General features: G+C 39.8%; 1 long non-coding RNA gene across 1 annotated transcript in view; it reads left to right on the forward strand.

The window, feature by feature from the left end:
• Nucleotides 1–17,971, forward strand: part of LOC109026190 (uncharacterized) — a 48,514-nt gene that overhangs the window by 5,844 nt on the left and 24,699 nt on the right. The window lies entirely within an intron of this gene.

Genomic DNA, 17,971 nt, shown 5'->3' on the forward strand with positions numbered 1-17,971 from the left:
ATCAGATATGTTCTCACCAGTTCAAGACAGTCTGAGGGGTAAACTTAGCCCAGAGAAGAAGAGATGGAGTTAGAGTCCATAGGGCAAAGTCTTCTTATTCTCAATCTGTTTGTTTGTTCCCTAGATCATATTGTTAATCTTGGAGTTCTGGAAAACACTTACTCTGAACTTACCCATCTCAAATTCTTCTACTGTGTCTCCCTCCTTTAATATACATTAGCTTTTATTCATTCCTTAATTAAGAAAATATTAATTGAGTGTGTGCAATGGGTCAGCCTCTGCTCTGGGGCCACAGATGCAGAGGTGAGAAAGAAACACATGGCCCCAGCCCTCACAAAGTGTGTGGATGAGATTCAAGAAGATGAAGATGGAATAGAGGAATGACATTAACAAATTTTTTTATTGTGGTAAAATATACATAACATAAAATTTACAATTTTAACAATTTTTTCTTTTTTAAAATTATACTTTAAGTTCTGGGATACATGTGCAGAATGTGCAGGTTTGTTACATAGGTATACATGTGCCATGGTGGTTTGCTGCACCCATCAACCCGTCATCTACATTAGGTATTTCTCCTAATGCTATCCTTCCCCTAGCCCCCCACCTCACAACAGGCCCCGGTGTGTGATGTTCCACTCCCTGTGCCCATGTGTTCTCCTTGTTCAACTCCCATTTATGAGTGAGAACATGTGGTATTTGGTTTTCTGTTCTTGTGTTAGTTTGCTGAGGATGATGGTTTCCAGCTTCATCCATGTCCCTGCAAAGGACATGAACTCATTCTTTTTTATGGCTGCATAGTATTCCATGGTGTATATGTACCACATTTTCTTTATCCAGTCTATCACTGATGGGCATTTGGATTGGTTCCAAGTCTTTGCTATTGTGAACAGTGCTGCAATAAACATATGTGTGCATGTGTCTTTATAGTAGAATGATTTATAATCCTTTGGGTGTATACAGAGTAATGGGCTTGCTGGGTCAAATGGTATTTCTGGTTCTAAATCCTTGAGGAATTGCCACATTGTCTTCCACAATGGTTGAACTAATTTACACTCCCACCACTCCCTTTTTCTCTAGATTCCTCCTCTCTGGGAAGGGCATCTCTGAAAGAAAGGCAGCAGTCCCAGTCAGGGGCTTATAGATAAAACTCCCATCTCCCTGGGACAGAGCACCTGGGGGAAGGGGCGGCTGTGGGTACAGTTTCAGCTGACTTAAATGTTCCTGCCTGCCAGCTCTGAAGAGAGCAGTGAAACTCCTAGCACAGCGCTTGAGCTCTGCGAAGGGACTGACTGCCTCCTCAAGTGGGTCCCTGACCCCTGTGCCTCCTGACTGGGAGACACCTCCCAGGAGGGGTCAACAGACACCTCATATAGGAGAGCTCCAGCTGGCATCTGGCAGGTGCCCCTCTGGAACAAAGCTTCCAGAGGAAGGGACAGGCAGCAATCTTTGCTGTTTTGCAGCCTCCACTGGTGATGCCCAGGAAAACAGGGTCTGGAACGGACCTCCAGCAAACTCCAGCAGACCTGCAGCAGAGGGGCCTGACTGTTAGAAGGAAAACTAACAAACAGAAAGGAATAACATCAACATCAACAAAAAGGATGTCCACAGAGAAACCCCATCTGAAGGTCACCAACATCAAAGACTAAAGGTAGATAAATCCATGGAGATGAGAAAAAAACAGCATAAAAAGGCTGAAAATTCCAAAAACCAGAACATCTGTTCTCCTCCAAAGGATCACAACTCCTTGCCAGCAAGGGAACAAAACTGGATAGAGAATGAGATTGACGAATTGACAGAAGTAGGCTTCAGATGGTGGGTAATAACAAATTCTTCTGAGCTAAAGGAGCATGTTCCAACCCAATGCAAGGAAGCTAAGAACCTTGAAAAAAGGTTAGAGGAATTGCTAACTAGAATAACCAGTTTAGAGAAGAACAGAAATGACCTGATGGAGCTGAAAAACACAGCATGAGAACTTTGTGCAGCATATACAAGTATCAATAGCTGAATTGATGAAGTAGAAGAAAGGATATCAGAGACTGAAGATCAACTTAATGAAATAAAGTGTGAAGAAAAGATTAGAGAAAAAAGAATGAAAAGTAACGAACAAAGCCTCTAAGAAATATGGGACTATGTGAAAAGACCAAACCTACGTTTGATTGGTGTAACTGAAAGTGACAGGGAGAATGGAGCCAAGTTGGAAAACACTCTTCGGGATATTATCCAGAACTTCCCCAACCTAGCAAGCCAGGTGAACATTCAAATTCAGGGAACAGAGAGAACACCACAAAGATACTCCTTAAGAAGACCAACCCCAAGAAACATAATCGTCAGATTCACCAAGGTTGAAATGAAGGAAAACATGTTAAGGGCAGACAGAGAGAAAGGTCAGGTTACTCACAAAGGGAAACCCATCAGACTAACAGCGGATCTCTCTGCAGAAACCCTACAAGCCAGAAGAGACTGGGGGCCAATATTCAACATTCTTAAAGAAAAAAATTTTCAACCCAGAATTTCATATCCAGCCAAACTAAGCTTCATAAGTGAAGGAGAAATAAAATCCTTTACAGACAACCAAATGCTGAGAAATTTTGTCACCACCAGGCCTGCCTTAAAAGAGCTCCTGAAGGAAGCACTACATATGGAAAGGAAAAACCAGTACCAAATTGTAAAGACCATCAACACTGTGAAGAAACTGCATCAACTAACGGGCAAAATAACCAGCTAGCATCATAATGACAGAATCAAATTCACACATAACAATATTAACCTTAAATATAAATGGGCTAAATACCCCAATTAAAAGATAAAGACTGGCAAATTTGATAAAGAGTCAAGACCCATTGGTGTGCTGTATTCAGGAGACTCATCTCACATGCAAAGACACAGATAGGCTCAAAATAAAGGGATGGAGGAATATTTACCAAGCAAATGGAAAGCAAAAAAAAAAAAAAAAAAAAAAAAGCAGGGGTTGCAATCCTAGTCCCTGGTAAAATAGACTTTAAACCAACAAAGATCAAAAATGACAAAGAAGGGCATTATATAATGGTAAAGGAATCAATGCAACAAGAAGAGCTAACTATCGTAAATATATATGCACCCAATGCAGGAGCACCCAGATTCATAAAGCAAGTTCTTAGAGATCTACAAAGAGACTTAGACTCCCACACAATAATAGTGGGAGGCTTTAACACCCCATTGTCAATATCAGACAGATCAATGAGACAGAAAATTAACAAGGATATTCAGGAGTTGAACTCAGCTCTGGACCAAGTGGACCTAACAGACATCTACAGAACTCTTCACCCCAGATCAACAGAATATACATTCTTCTCAGCACCACATGGCACTTATTCTAAAATTGACCACATAATTGGAAGTAAAACAATTTACTTCCTCAGCAAATGCAAAAGAATGGAAACCATAACAAACAGTCCCTTGGACCACAGTGCAATCAAATTAGAACTCAGGGTTAAGAAACTCACTCAAAATCACACAACTACATGAAAACTGAACAACCTGCTTCTGAATGACAGTTTGGTAAATAATGAAATTAGGGAGGAAATAAAGAAGTTCTTTGAAGCCAATGAAAACAAAGAAACAATGTAGCAGAATCTCTGGGACACAGCTAAAGCAGTGTTAAGAGGGAAATTTATAGCACTAAATGCCCACATCAGAAAGTGGGAAAGGTCTAAAATTGACATCCTAACATGAGAATTAAAAGAGCTAGAGAAGCAAGGCAAACAAATTCAAAAACTAGCAGAAGACAAGAAATAAGATCAGAACAGAACTGAAGGAGATAGAGACACAAAAAACCCTTCAAAAAATCAATGAATCCAAGAGCTGGTTTTTCGAAAAGATTAACAAAATAGATAGACCACTAGCCAGACTAATAAAGGAGAAAAGAGAGAAGAATCAAATAGACATAATAAAAAAATGATAAAGCGGATATCACCACTGATCCCACAGAAATACAAACTACTATCAGAGAATACTATAAAAACCTCTCTGCAAATAAACTAGAAAATCTAGAAGAAATGTAAATTCCTGGACACATACACCCTCCCAAGACTAAACAAGGAAGAAGTCAAATTCCTGAATGGACCAATAACAAGTTCTGAAATTGAGGCAGTAATTAAAAGCCTACCAACCAAAACAAAACAAACAAACAAAAAAACAAAAAACAAACAAACAAAAAAACAACCCAGGAACAGGTGGATTCACAGCCGAATGCTACTAGAGGTACAAAGAGGATCTGATACCATTCCTTCTGAAACTATTCCAAACAATAGAAAAAGAGGGACTTCTCCCTAACTCATTTTATGAGGCCAGTATCATCCTGATACCAAAACCTGGCAGAGACACAATGAAAAAAGAAAATTTCAGGCCAATATCCCTGATGAACATTGATGCAAAAATCTTCAACAAAATACTGGCAAACTGAATCCAGCAGCACATCAAAAAGCTTATCTACCATGATCAAGTCGGCTTCATCCTTGGGTCGCAAGGCAGGTTCAACAAATGCAAATCAATAAACGTAATCCCTCACATAAACAGAACCAATGACAAAAACCACATGATTATCTCAATAGATGCAGAAAAGGCCTTTGATAAAATTCAACATCACTTCATGCTAAAGACACTCAATAAGCTAGGTATTGATGGACCATATCTCAAAATAATAAGAGCTATTTATGACAAACCCACAGCCAATATCATACTGAATGGGCAAAGACTAGAAGCATTCCCTTTGAAAATCAGCACAAGACAAGAATGCCACCTCTCACCACTCCTATTCAACATAGCATTTGAAGTTCTGGCCAGGGCAATCAGGCAAGAGAAAGAAATAAAGGATATTCAAATAGGAACCGAGAAAGTCAAATTGTCTCTGTTTGCAGATGACATGATTGTATATTTAGAAAACCCCATCTTCTCAGCCCCAAAACTCCTTAAGCTGATAAGCAACTTCAACAAAGTCTCAGGATACAAAGTCAGTGTGCAAAAATCACAAGCATTCCTATACACCAATAATAGACAACCATAGAGCCAAATCATGAGTGAACTCCCATTCACCATTGCTACAAAGCAAATAAAATACCTAGGAATACAACTTACAAGGGACGTGTAGAACCTCTTCAAGGATAACTACAAACCACTACTCAAGGAAATAAGAGAGGACACAAACAAATGGAAAAACACTCCATGCTCATGGATAGGAAGAATCAATATAGTGAAAATGGCCATACTACCCAAAGTAATTTATAGATTCAATGTTATTCTCATCAAGCTACCATTGACTTTCTTTGCAGAATTAGAAAAAACTATAAATTTCATATGGAACTAAAAAAGAGCCCATAGAGCCAAGGCAATCCTAAGCAAAAAAGCAAAAAGAACAAAGCTGGAAGCATCACGCTATCTGACTTCAAACTATACTACAAGGCTACAGTAACCAAAACAGCATGGTACTGGTACCAAAACAGATATATAGAGCAGTAGAACAGAAGAGAGACCTCAGAAATAACACCACACATCTACTACCATCTGATCTTTGACAAACCTGACAAAAACAAGCAATGGGGAAAGGATTCCCTATGTAATAAATTGTGCTGGGAAAACTGGCTAGCCATATGCAGAAAATAGAAACTGGACACCTTCCTTACACCTTATATAAAAATTAACTCAAGATTGATCAAAGACTTAAACATAAAACCTAAAACCATAAAAACCCTAGAAGAAAACCTAGGGAATACCATTCAGGACATAGGCATGGGCAAAGACTTCATGACTAAAACACCAAAAGCAATTGCCACAAAAGCCAAAATTGACAAATGGGATCCAATTAAACTAAAGAGATTCTGCACAGCAAAAGAAACTATCATCAGAGTGAACAGGCAACCTACAGAGTGGGAGAAAATTTTTGCAATCTATTCATCTGACAAAGTCTAATATTCAGAATCTACAAGGAACTGAAATAAATTTACAAGAAAAAAACAGCCCCACCAAAAAGTGGGCAAAGGATATGAACAGACACTTCTCAAAAAAAGACATTTATGCAACCAACAAACATGAAAAAAAGCTCATCATCACTGGTCATTAGAGAAATGCAAATCAAAACCACAATGAGATACCATCTCACACCAGTTAGAATGGCAATCATTAAGAAATCAGGAAACAATGGATGCTGGCAAGGATGTGGAGAAATAGAAACTCTTTTACACTGTTGGTGAGAGTGTAAATTAGTTCCACCATTGTGGAATACAGTGTGGCAATTCCTCAAGGATCTAGAACCAGAAATACCATTTGACCCAGCAATCCCATTACTGAGTATATACCCAAAGGATTATAAATCATTCTACTATAAAGACACATGCACACATATGTTTATTGCAACATCATTTACAATAGCAAAGACTTGGAACCAACCCAAATGCCCATCAATGATGGAGTGGATAAAGAAAATGTGGTACATATACACCATGGAATACTATGCAGCCATAAAAAGAATGAGTTCATGTCCTTTGCAGGGACATGGATGAAGCTGGAAACCATTATTTTCAGCAAACTAACCCAGGAACAGAAAACCAAGCACCACTGTGTTCTCACTCATAAGTGGGAGTTGAACAATGAGAACACATGGACACAGGGAGGGGAACATCACACACTGGGGCCTGTCGGGGGGTAGGGGGCAAGGGGAGGGATAGCATTAGGATAAATACCTAATGCATGTGGGGCTTAAAACCTAGATGATGGGTTGATGGGTGCAGCAAACCACCATGGCACATGTATACCTATGTAACAAACCTGCACATTCTACACATGTATCCCAGAACTTAAAATAAAATTTAAAAAAAAAGAAATGGAATTTCTGGATTATATGGCAATTCTTTCATTTTTTGAGGAACTACCACACTGTTTTCCATAGCCACTGCACAATGGTTTTACATTCCCACCAGTAATGCACAAGGGTTCTAATTTCTCCACGTTCTTTTCAACACTTATTTTATGTGTTTTTACATAATAGCCATCCCGGTGGAAGTGAAGTGGTATTATATTGTGGTTTTGGTTTACATTTCCCTGGTGAGTAGTGATATTGAGAATCTTTTTGTGTGCTTATTGACCATTTGTATAATTTCTTTGGAGAAATGTCTATTCACATCTTTGGGAGGATCAACATTTTAACTCATGCTTACTCTTAAGCTCTATAACTTTACACACCAGCACCCTGTGTGTTACTTTTAATACAGACTTAGGTTGCCTTTTAGAAAATTTTGGTATAATAGAGAAGTTTCTCTAGCTCTGCATCCTTGATTATTACCATCTTATTCTAGGCTAAGAACAAATGTAACAAGAAATTGTCTGTGCCCACACAAGGACTCAAGTGCAATGGAAACTTTATGGGGCTGATTGTTCTTCAGTTCAGGGAGTTCTTCCAGGCCCACCTACAGCCACTCTCAACTTCCTGGACTCCTAGCTCCCCTGGGGTCCTCATATGCTTGACCTTGAAGCTTACTTCCCGCCTTTTGTTTGACCCATTAAGATTTATTAATCTGACTCCAAATATTTTCCTCATTTTCATTGAGGTAGAAACTCTATCAGATCCAGTTAGTGGGAAGTATTCTTGGACTCTAAATATCATACTGCAGCCAGGAGTTGTTGAACTCCTGTGTCCAGCATGGGGCCCTGGAAGGCCACTTGCACAGATAAAGTGTGTTTAAAACGGTTGGAGTGGTGGGTGGTGGATGGGACAGATGACTTAGACAGGGTTGCTGTAGACTTTTCTGTGGACTCTTACTCCATGTGGGGAGAAAGATTGAGCAGAAATGTCACATCTACTCAGACTAGTCAACTACCCAGCATTTGTGGCTCAATGTTCTTTCTCTTGCCATATCTGTTCTTATTACAGCATTATGCTCAAATATTAAAGATATTTCCAAAGCATCTTAAATTTCTTTTAATAAATTACTTGATTTTCTAAGTGCTTTTGCAATGTTGTGTTATTTTTAGCAAATATGTCCTCTTGGGTTTTTTCATACATCTTGACAATATGCTTTGAAAAGAAAGATAAAAATTCCTTGCTTAATGAGCATTACATTTGTTTTTCCAGGATTGCCTCTTGCAAGAATTTTTACCCATATTTGCAATTTTCTTCAATAATAGGGAAACAGTACTTGAACTCTTCAGCTCATCTTAATGTGGGTACACGTTCTAAAAAAAAAAAATTGATGGTGCCCAGCATAAGCCATTGGATGTTTCCTTTTTCACTTTGTGAAAGCTTGTATGGCAGTCATTTAGCTTTTCTAGCTAATAGACCGAGCTGGGGTCCCTGCCTACAGAGCCAGCATCAACTCCCAGACATGAGAAAGAGCCAGCTTTCATGTGATTCCACTCCCAGCCTTTAGGCCACCCAGGTGATGACCTGAGGCAGAATTGAGGTGTTTCCATTGAACCTAGCCTTAACTGTAGATTTATGAGGTAAATAGTGATTGTTGTTGTTTTAAGCCACTAAGTTCTGGGTACTTTGCTACACAAAAATAAATAACCAATGAAATGACACATATGACTTCTGCTCACTGTTCATTGCCTGTGACTAGTCACATTGCCCTGCCTAATTGCAGGAGTCTGAGAAGTACACATTTCTTAGTGCTTAGGGAGGAGAGGACAACCTGACATTGGTGAGCATTAGTAATGCGTGCAACAATGACTTTGTTTTCAATTATTTAGAACATTTTTTTCTGATTATTAGACAATATGTGGTCACAATGGAAAATTTGGAAAATATAAAATGGTATAAAGAACTAAGTGCAAATCACCCAAATGCCACTATCTAGAATTGATGATCGCTGCTTCCTGTCATTTTCCTCTGTTTACATTTAAAAAACAAAATTGGAATCATTCACTTTTAAACTTTGACTTTTTTACATTAAAAGCACTTATGTGTTCCTGACATTAAACATTTGTTTTGTGCTAAAATATGTATAATAGCCAGGTGCAGTGGTGCATGCCTGTAGTCTCAGCTATTCAGGAGGCTGAGGTGAGACAATCACTTGAGCCCAAGAGTTCAAGGCCAGCCTAGGCAACATAGTGAGACCCATTTGTTTCTTTCTTTCTCTCTCTCTTTTTTTTTTTTTTTTTCCAAGATGGGGGCTTAATCTGTCACCCAGGCTGGAGTGCAGTGGCACAATTATAGCTCATTGCAACCTTGGACTCCTGGGCTCAAGTGGTCCTTCCTCTTCTGCCTCCACACACCACCACACCTGGCTAATTTTTAAAAATTTATAGTAGAGACGAAGTCTTGCTATGTTGCCCAGGCTGGCCATCTCTTTAAAAATAAATAAATAAATAAATAAATAAATAAATAAATAAATAAATAAATTTTTAAATGTACAGCATAAAATTCACCATTTTAAAGTGTACAATTCAAAGCCATCTAACACACTCATAATGTTATACAACCATCATCACTATCTACTTCCAAAACATTTTCATCACCCCTAAAGGAAATTCTCTGCCCATTAAACCTTATTCCCCAATTTTTCCCCTTTTCTGTAGCAACCACAAAACTTATTTATGTCTCTATGGATTTGCCTACGGGAGACATTTCATATGAATGAATCATATAATGTGTGGCCTTTTTGTGACTGGATTATTTCATTAGCATAATGTTTTCAAGGGATATCTATGTCATAGCCTGTATCGTACTTCATTCCATTTTAAGGCTGAATAATATTTCATTGTATGGTTGTACCACATTTTGTTTATCCACCCATTATTTGATGGACATTTGGGTTGTTTCTACTTTTTGACTATTGTGGATACTGCAGCTGTGAACATTTATGTGTAAGTTTTTTTCTGAACATCTGTTTTCAATTCTTTTAGATATATGGCTAGGAGCAGAATTGCTGAATCATCTGGTAATTCTATGTTTAACTTATTGAAGAACTGCCAAATTGTTTTCTACTGTGAGTCCACCATTTTACATTTCCACTAGCAATGTGTGAGTGTTCCAATTTCTCCACATCCTTTCCAACACTTCTTATTGTCTATGTTTTTGAATATAGTTATCTTGGTAGAGATGACATGATAACTCTTTGTGGTTTTAATTTGCATTTTCCTAACCACTAATGGCATTGAATGTCTTTCCATGTGTTTGTTGGCCATTTGTATATCTTCTTTAGAGAAATGTCAATTCAAGTCTTTTGCCTTTTTTAAAATTGGGTGGTTTTTTGTTGCTGTTGAGTTATATAAATCATTTACATATTCTGGATATTAAACCCTTATCAGATATAGGATTTATAAATATTTTCTCCTATTCTATGGGCTGTCTTTTCACTCTCTTGACAGTGTGCTTTGATACACAAAAGCTTTTAATTTTATGAAGCCCAACTTACCTATTTTTTCTTTTGTTGCTTATCATTTGGTCTCATATCTAAGAAATCATTGCCAAATCTAAGGTCATGGAGATGTACAACTAAGTTTTCTTCTAAGAGTTTTATAGTTTTAACTGTTATATTTAGCTCTTTGATCCATTTGCAGTTGATTTTTGTATATGGCATGAGGTGAGTCCAACTCCATTCCTTTGCATGTGGCAATCCCATTGTCCCTGCATCATTTGTTGAATAATGTTAAGCGCTTTTTGAAAACATGGTTTGGGTGACTGCATATGTTACATACTGCATCACCATTTGCTTACTTATTCCTCCTTTGTTTTGTGGTGTTCTAGAGATGCAGATAATTTACTCCTTGACCACATCTTTCTTTAGAAAACATGTTCAGCTCACAGCTTCAAAAAAGAGAACCCCTAGAGACATCATAAATATTGATTTTGGACATGGTAGACACTTGGCCAAAGCTGGGCCCATCAGATCTTTACTCTGGGAATTTAGCACTGGGATACTGATACTATGTGATCTAGATGTGTGGGAAACAAGTTTAAAGGTAACATAAAGTCTGGGTTCCATAATTTTTTTTGACTTTATGAACCATCTGGTTTACAACATCTGGTTATCATAATAACTGATATTATTATGATAATTTCTGTATTAAAAGGACAGAAGAACCAGCTACAAAGCAGAAAAAAAGGATGCAGACACATTTAAAATAGAAACTACAAAAAATGGAGAGATTTGCAGTTTGTTAAATTTCTAATTCTCGTGAATTCCATAAGAATCTCTGCTTCCTTTACTTTCCCTGGTTTTCTGGAATTAGTTTGGGTGAATGTCTTTTCCTTTGCAAACAAACTTTCCCTGACTTAGACAGACCTTATACTGGTTAGGAATCTTGATTGCAAGAGACAGAAAACCCAACTTAACTGGCTTAAGCCAAAGGACTCATACTGGCTTATATACCCGAAAGTCCAGGGTATAGCTTGATGTAGGGACTAAAAAATGTCATGTAGACATGGTTCTCTGCATCCCCCAGTTCTACCTTCTGTGGTATTCACTTAATTCTCAACCTTAGGAACTCTCATCTTCAATCATTCTGGCTACGAACAGTCTAAAAAGAAAGAACACTTTCCTACAACTCCTGAGCAAGTCTTGGATTCACTCTGATTGTGACCACATTGCGTGAGTCATGGCCCATCCTTGAACTAACCCCAAGGGGTCTTTTGCCAAGTCTGAGTCATATGTTCACTCCTGGGTAGGGAAAAACCTCATTGGAACCACATTGACTGAAAACGAGGAGGGAGGTTTTTTTAAATTCTGGATTCTGTTACAAAATACAAATGATGCTGAGTAGACAAAGAAACAATAGACACCAACACAGGCATTTAGATACATTCTAATTTTTTATTATTGCCCGTAATACTAATGTGCAGCCTTGTCCATAAATATTTGTTCACATCTCTCATTATGTCTTTAGGATATTGTTTAGCTCTGTTGTTGCATTGCAAATCACCCCCAAACTTAGTGGCTTAAAACAAAGACAATGATTTATTTCTCACTATTCTGTGGGCTGGCTGGGCTCAGCTGGGAAGTTCTGCTCCTTGTGGTATAGTTGAGGTTGCTCATGGAGCTGCATTCAGCTGATGAGTGGCTGGGGCTGTCCCATCCAAGACAGTCTCTTCTCCTCCTGGGCCTCTCTCCGTGTGGCTTTTCATCATTCCGCAGTGTAGCCTGAGCTTATTTACAGCGTGGTGACTGGCTTCCAGGATGTAGAGAGTGGAAATTCCCAGACAGTCCTCTTAAGGCCTAGGCCTGGAAGTCCCAGTGCATTACTTCTGCTTCACCTTGTCAGTCAAAGCAAGTCACGGGGCCTTCCCAGATTCAGAAGGAGAAGGATATAAATATACTCCCAGAAATAGAAATGCCAGATGAAAGAGTATGCATATTTTAAGGTTCATGATACACGTTGTGAGATTTGTTCCCCAGACAGCTTCTACCATGTCCAACACCCCCCACCAGCAGTGTATAAGATCATGTGTTTCACCACACAAATGCAAACACTTAGTAATTTCACAGGTTTAAAAATAACAATGTGATTGTTGTCTTATTAATATTTGAGGGGTTAAACTTTTTCATATGTTTCTTAGCCATTAAAATAATTTTAATTATTTAATAACATATGTCTATGTTATTAGATTATGATACAGCATACCAATGTGTGCCATCATCTAGTTTAACAAAAAGCATCTTACTGTGAAATGTTCTGTGGGTTCCTCCCTAATTCTATTCCGTTCTCTCCCTCTCAAAGGTAACCATTATTATAAATTTTTGTTTGTACTCCCATGCCCTTATTTTATAACAGCTTTTTTTGCAATATCATTCAGATATCATACAATGGACCCATTTAAAGTATATAATTGTTTTTTGTACATTAACAGAGTTGTACAACCATCACTACAATACATTTTAAAACATTTTCATTATCCCCTAAAGAAACCCTGTACTTCTTAGCAGTTATATTCATTCTCCCCTTTCCCCTAACTCCCACCCTAGGCAATCACTAATCAATTTTATTTCTATTTAGATTTCCTATTTGGGGTATTTCATAGAAATAAAATTATAGAATATGTGGTCTTTTGTGTCTGGCTCCTTCACTTAACATGTTTTCAAGGGTCATCTATGTTGCAGACTGTATCAATATGTCATTCCTTTTTATTGCTGAGTAATATTCCATTGTGTGAATACATCACATTTTATTTGTTCATTTGTCTGTTGATGGACATTTAGGTTGTTTACATTTTTGAGTATTATGAATAATGCTGTTATGAACATTCAAGTACAAGTTTGTGTAGTCTTACATTTTCAGTTCTTTTGGAGTATTTCAATACCTTGGAGTGGAATTGCTGGGTTATATGGTAACTCTGTATTTAAACTTTTGAGTAACTGTCTTTCAGAGTGTTGCACACTTTGCCAGACTGTTTTCCAAAGTGATGACAGCATTTTACATTTCCAATAGAAGTATGAGGGTTCCAGTTTCTCCACATCCTTATCAACCCTTTGTATTATCTGTCTTTTTGATTATAGCCATCCTAGTGGGTATGAAATGGTGACTCACTGTGGTTTTCATTTACATTTCCCTAATGACTAATGATACTGAGCATCTTTTCCTGTGCTTAATTTCCCTTCTTTTGTGATAGTTTAATCATGTGTTTGTATTTTTAGATAATATGTCAATTAGTTTTACATGTTTTAATGTAATTTTTAAATTGATATATAATAGTTGTACATATTTTGGAGGTACATGTGATATTTTGATACCTGTATGCAATGCGTAGTGATCATGTTTTGAAATTTATATTAATGGAATTCTTTATGCAAGTATAATGTATGCAGTTGTACATCCTTCTGTAAGATACTTATTTAACTAAATTTAACACTTCTGGGGTTCTCCATATTGAGGCATGTGACTGTAGTTTATTTCACTTATGTGTATATTCCATTATGTGAATACAGCAAAATTTATTTAGTCATTCTTTTATTAATGAACTTTTAGGTTAGTTCCAATTTTTCATTATTATACATGAGGCTACTGTGAGTATCTTTGCATACAGACACACAGGTGCAATAATTTTTCTAGGGCATAAATTGAAGTGAAATTCCTGGGTCATAAGACATACAAAAGTTCACCTCTACTAGGTAAAGCTAAATAGTCTTCCAACATGGTTGTACAAATTCACACTCCCCCAGTAGTGTGTGAGCATTTCTGTTACTCCATCATCTCTCCAACATTAGACATTGTCAGGCCTCTGAGCCCAAGCCAAGCCATCGCGTCCCCTGTGACTTGCACGTATACGCCCAGATGGCCTGAAGTAACTGAAGAATCACAAAAGAAGTGAATATGCCCTGCCCCACCTTAACTGATGACATTCCACCACAAAGGAAGTATAAATGGCTGGTCCTTGCCTTAACTGATGATATTCCACCACAAAAGAAGTGAAAATGGCTGGTCCTTGCCTTAAGTGATGACATTACCTTGTAAAAGTCCTTTTCCTGGCTCATCCTGGCTCAAAAGCTCCCCCACTGAGCACTTTGTGACCCCCACTCTGCCCACCAGAGAACAACCCCCTTTGACTGTAATTTTCCTTTATTTACCCAAATCCTATAAAATGGCCCCATCCTTATCTCCCTTCGCTGACTCTCTCTTCAGACTCAGCCTGCCTGCACCCAGGTGATTAAAAGCTTTATTGCTCACACAAAGCCTGTTTGGTGGTCTCTTTACACGGATGCACATGAAATTTTGTGCCGTGACTCGGATCGGGGGACCTCCCTTGGGAGATCAATCCCCTGTCCTCTTGCTCTTTGCTCTGTGAGAAAGATCCACCTACGACCTCAGGTCCTCAGACGACCAGCCCAAGAAACATCTCACCAATTTCATATCCGGTAAGCGGCCTCTTTTTACTCTCTTCTCCAGCCTCCCTCACTATCCCTCAACCTCTTTCTCCTTTCAATCTTGGCACCACACTTCAATCTCTCCCTTCTCTTAATTTCAATTCCTTTCATTTTCTGGTAGAGACAAAGGAGACATGTTTTATCCGTGGACCCAAAACTCCAGCACCAGTCACGGACTAGGGAGGGCAGCCTTCCCTTGGTGTTTAATCATTGCAGGGACACCTCTCTGATTATTCACCCAGGTTTCAGAGGTGTCAGACCATGCAGGGATGCCTGCCTTGGTCCTTCACCCTTAGTGGCAAGTCCTGCTTTTCTGGGGAAGAGGCAAGTACCCCAATCCCTTCTCTCCGTGTCTCTACCCCTTCTCTGCCTTTCTGGGGGGCAAGAAACCCCCAACCCCTTCTCCTTCACCCTTAGCGGCAAGTCCCGCTTTTCTGGGGGAGGGGCAAGTACCCCAACCTCGTATCTCTGCACCCCAATCCCTTATTTCCACACCCCACCCTCTTATCTCTGTGCCCCAATCCCTTATTTCTGCCCCCGACCTCTTATATCTCTGCACCCTGATCCCTTATTTCCACACCCCAACCTCTTATATCTCTGCACCCTGACCCCTTATATCTCTGCACCCTGATCCCTTATTTCCACACCCCAACCTCTTATATCTCTGCACCCTGACCCCTTATTTCCATGCCCTGACCTCATATCTCTGTACCCTGACCCCTTCTCTGCTTTTCTGGAGGGCAACAACCCTCCACCCCTTCTCTGTGTCTCTACTCTTTTCTCTGGGCTTGCCTCCTTCACTATGGGCAAGCTTCCACCTTCCATTCCTCCTTCTTCTCCCTTAGCCTGTGTTCTTAAGAACTTAAAACCTCTTCAACTCTCACCTGACCTAAAATCTAAGCATCTTATTTTCTTCTGCAATGCTGCTTGACCCCAATACAAACTCGACAGTAGTTCCAAATAGAAAATGGCACTTTCAATTTTTCCATCCTACAAGATCTAAATAATTCTTGTCATGAAATGGGCAAATGGTCTGAGGTGCCTGACTTCCAGGCATTCTTTTACACAAGTCCCTCTCTAGTCTCTGTTCCCAGTGCAACTCATCCCAAATCTTCCTTCTTTCCCTCCCACCTGTCCCCTCAGTCTCAACCCCAAGAGTTGCTGAGTCTTTCTAATCTTCCTTTTCTACAGACCCCTCTGACCTCTCCCCTCCTCCGCAGGCTGCTTCTCGCCAGGCTGAGCTAGGTCCCAATTCTTCCTCAGCCTCTGCTCCTCCACCCTATAATCCTTTCATCACCTCCCCTCGTCACACCTGGTCCGGCTTACAGTTTCATTCCGTGACTAGCCCTCTCCCACCTGCCCAGCAATTTACTCTTAAAAAGGTGGCTGGAGCTAAAGGCAGAGTCAAGGTTAATGCTCCTTTTTCTTTATCCCAGATCAGATAGCGTTTAGGCTCTTTTTCATCAAATATAAAAATCCAGCCCAGTTCATGACTCGTTTGGCAGCAACCCTGAGACACTTTACAGCCCTAGACCCTAAAAGGTCAAAAGGCCGTCTTATTCTCAATATACATTTTATTACCCAATCTGCTCCCAACATTAAATATAATGCCAAAAATTAAATTCTGGCCCTCAAACCCCACAACAGGATTTAATTAACCTCACCTTCAAGGTGTACAATAATAGAAAAAAGTTGCAATTCCTTGCCTCCACTGTGAGACAAACCCCAGCCACATCTCCAGCACACAAGAACTTCCAAATGCCTGAACCGCAGCGGCCAGGTGTTCCTCCAGAACCTCCTCCCCCAGGAGCTTGCTACAAGTGCCAGAAATCTGGCCCCCAGGCCAAGGAATGCCTGCAGCCCAGGATTCCTCCTAAGCCGCATCCCATCTGTGCGGGATCCCACTGGAAATCGGACTGTCCAACTCACCTGGCAGCCACTCCCAGAGCCCCTGAAACTCTGGCCTAAGGCTCTCTGACTCCTTCCCAGATCTTCTTGGCTTAGCGGCTGAAGAATGACACTGCCCGATCGCCTCGGAATCGCCCTAGACCATCACAGACGCCGAGCTTCGGGTAACTCTCACAGTGGAAGGTAAGCCCGTCCCCTTCTTAATCAATACGGAGGTTACCCACTCCACATTACCTTATTTTCAAGGGCCTGTTTCCTTTGCCTCCGTAACTGTTGTGGGTATTGACAGCCAGGCTTCTAAACCTCTTAGAACTCCCCAACTCTGGTGCCAACTTAGACAATACTCTTTTAAGCACTCCTTTTAGTTATCCCCACCTGCCAGTTCCCTTATTAGGCCGAGACACTTTAACTAAATTATCAGCTTCCCTGACTATTCCTGGATTACAGCTATATCTCATTGCTGCCCTTCTTCCCAATCCAAAGCCTCCTTTGCGTCCTCCTCTTGTATTCCCCCACTTTAACCCACAAGTATAAGATACCTCTACTCCCTCCTTGGCAACCGATCATGCACCACTTACCATCTCATTAAAACCTAATCACCCTTACCCTGATCAATGCCAATATCCCATCCCACAGCATGCTTTGAAAGGATTAAAGCCTGTTATCACTTGCCTGCTACAGCATGGCCTTTTAAAGCCTATAAACTCTCCTTACAATTCCCCCATTTTACCTGTCCTAAAACCAGACAAGCCTTACAAGTTAGTTTAGGATCTATGCCTTATCAACCAAATTCTTTTGCCTATCCACCGCATGGTGCCAAACCCATATACTATCCTATCCTCAATACCTCCCTCCACAATCCATTATTCTGTTCTGGATCTCAAACATGCTTTCTTCACTATTCCTTTGCATCTGTCATCCCAGCCTCTCTTTGCTTTCACTAGACTGACCCTGACACCCATCAGGCTCAGCAAATTACCTGGGCTGTACTGCCGCAAAGCTTCACAGACAGCCCCCATTACTTCAGTCAAGCCCAAATTTCTTCCTTATCTGTTACCTATCTCAGCATAATTCTCATAAAAACACACGTGTTTTCCCTGCTGATCGTGTCCGATTAATCTCCCAAACCTCAATCCCTTACAAAACAACTCCTTTCCTTCCTAGGCATGGTTAGTGCAGTCAGAATTCTTACACAAGAGCCAGGACTGCACCCTGTAGCCTTTCTTTGCAAA

This window comes from Gorilla gorilla, chromosome 2, assembly GCF_029281585.2.
Source record: "Gorilla gorilla gorilla isolate KB3781 chromosome 2, NHGRI_mGorGor1-v2.1_pri, whole genome shotgun sequence".
Lineage (NCBI taxonomy): Eukaryota > Metazoa > Chordata > Mammalia > Primates > Hominidae > Gorilla > Gorilla gorilla.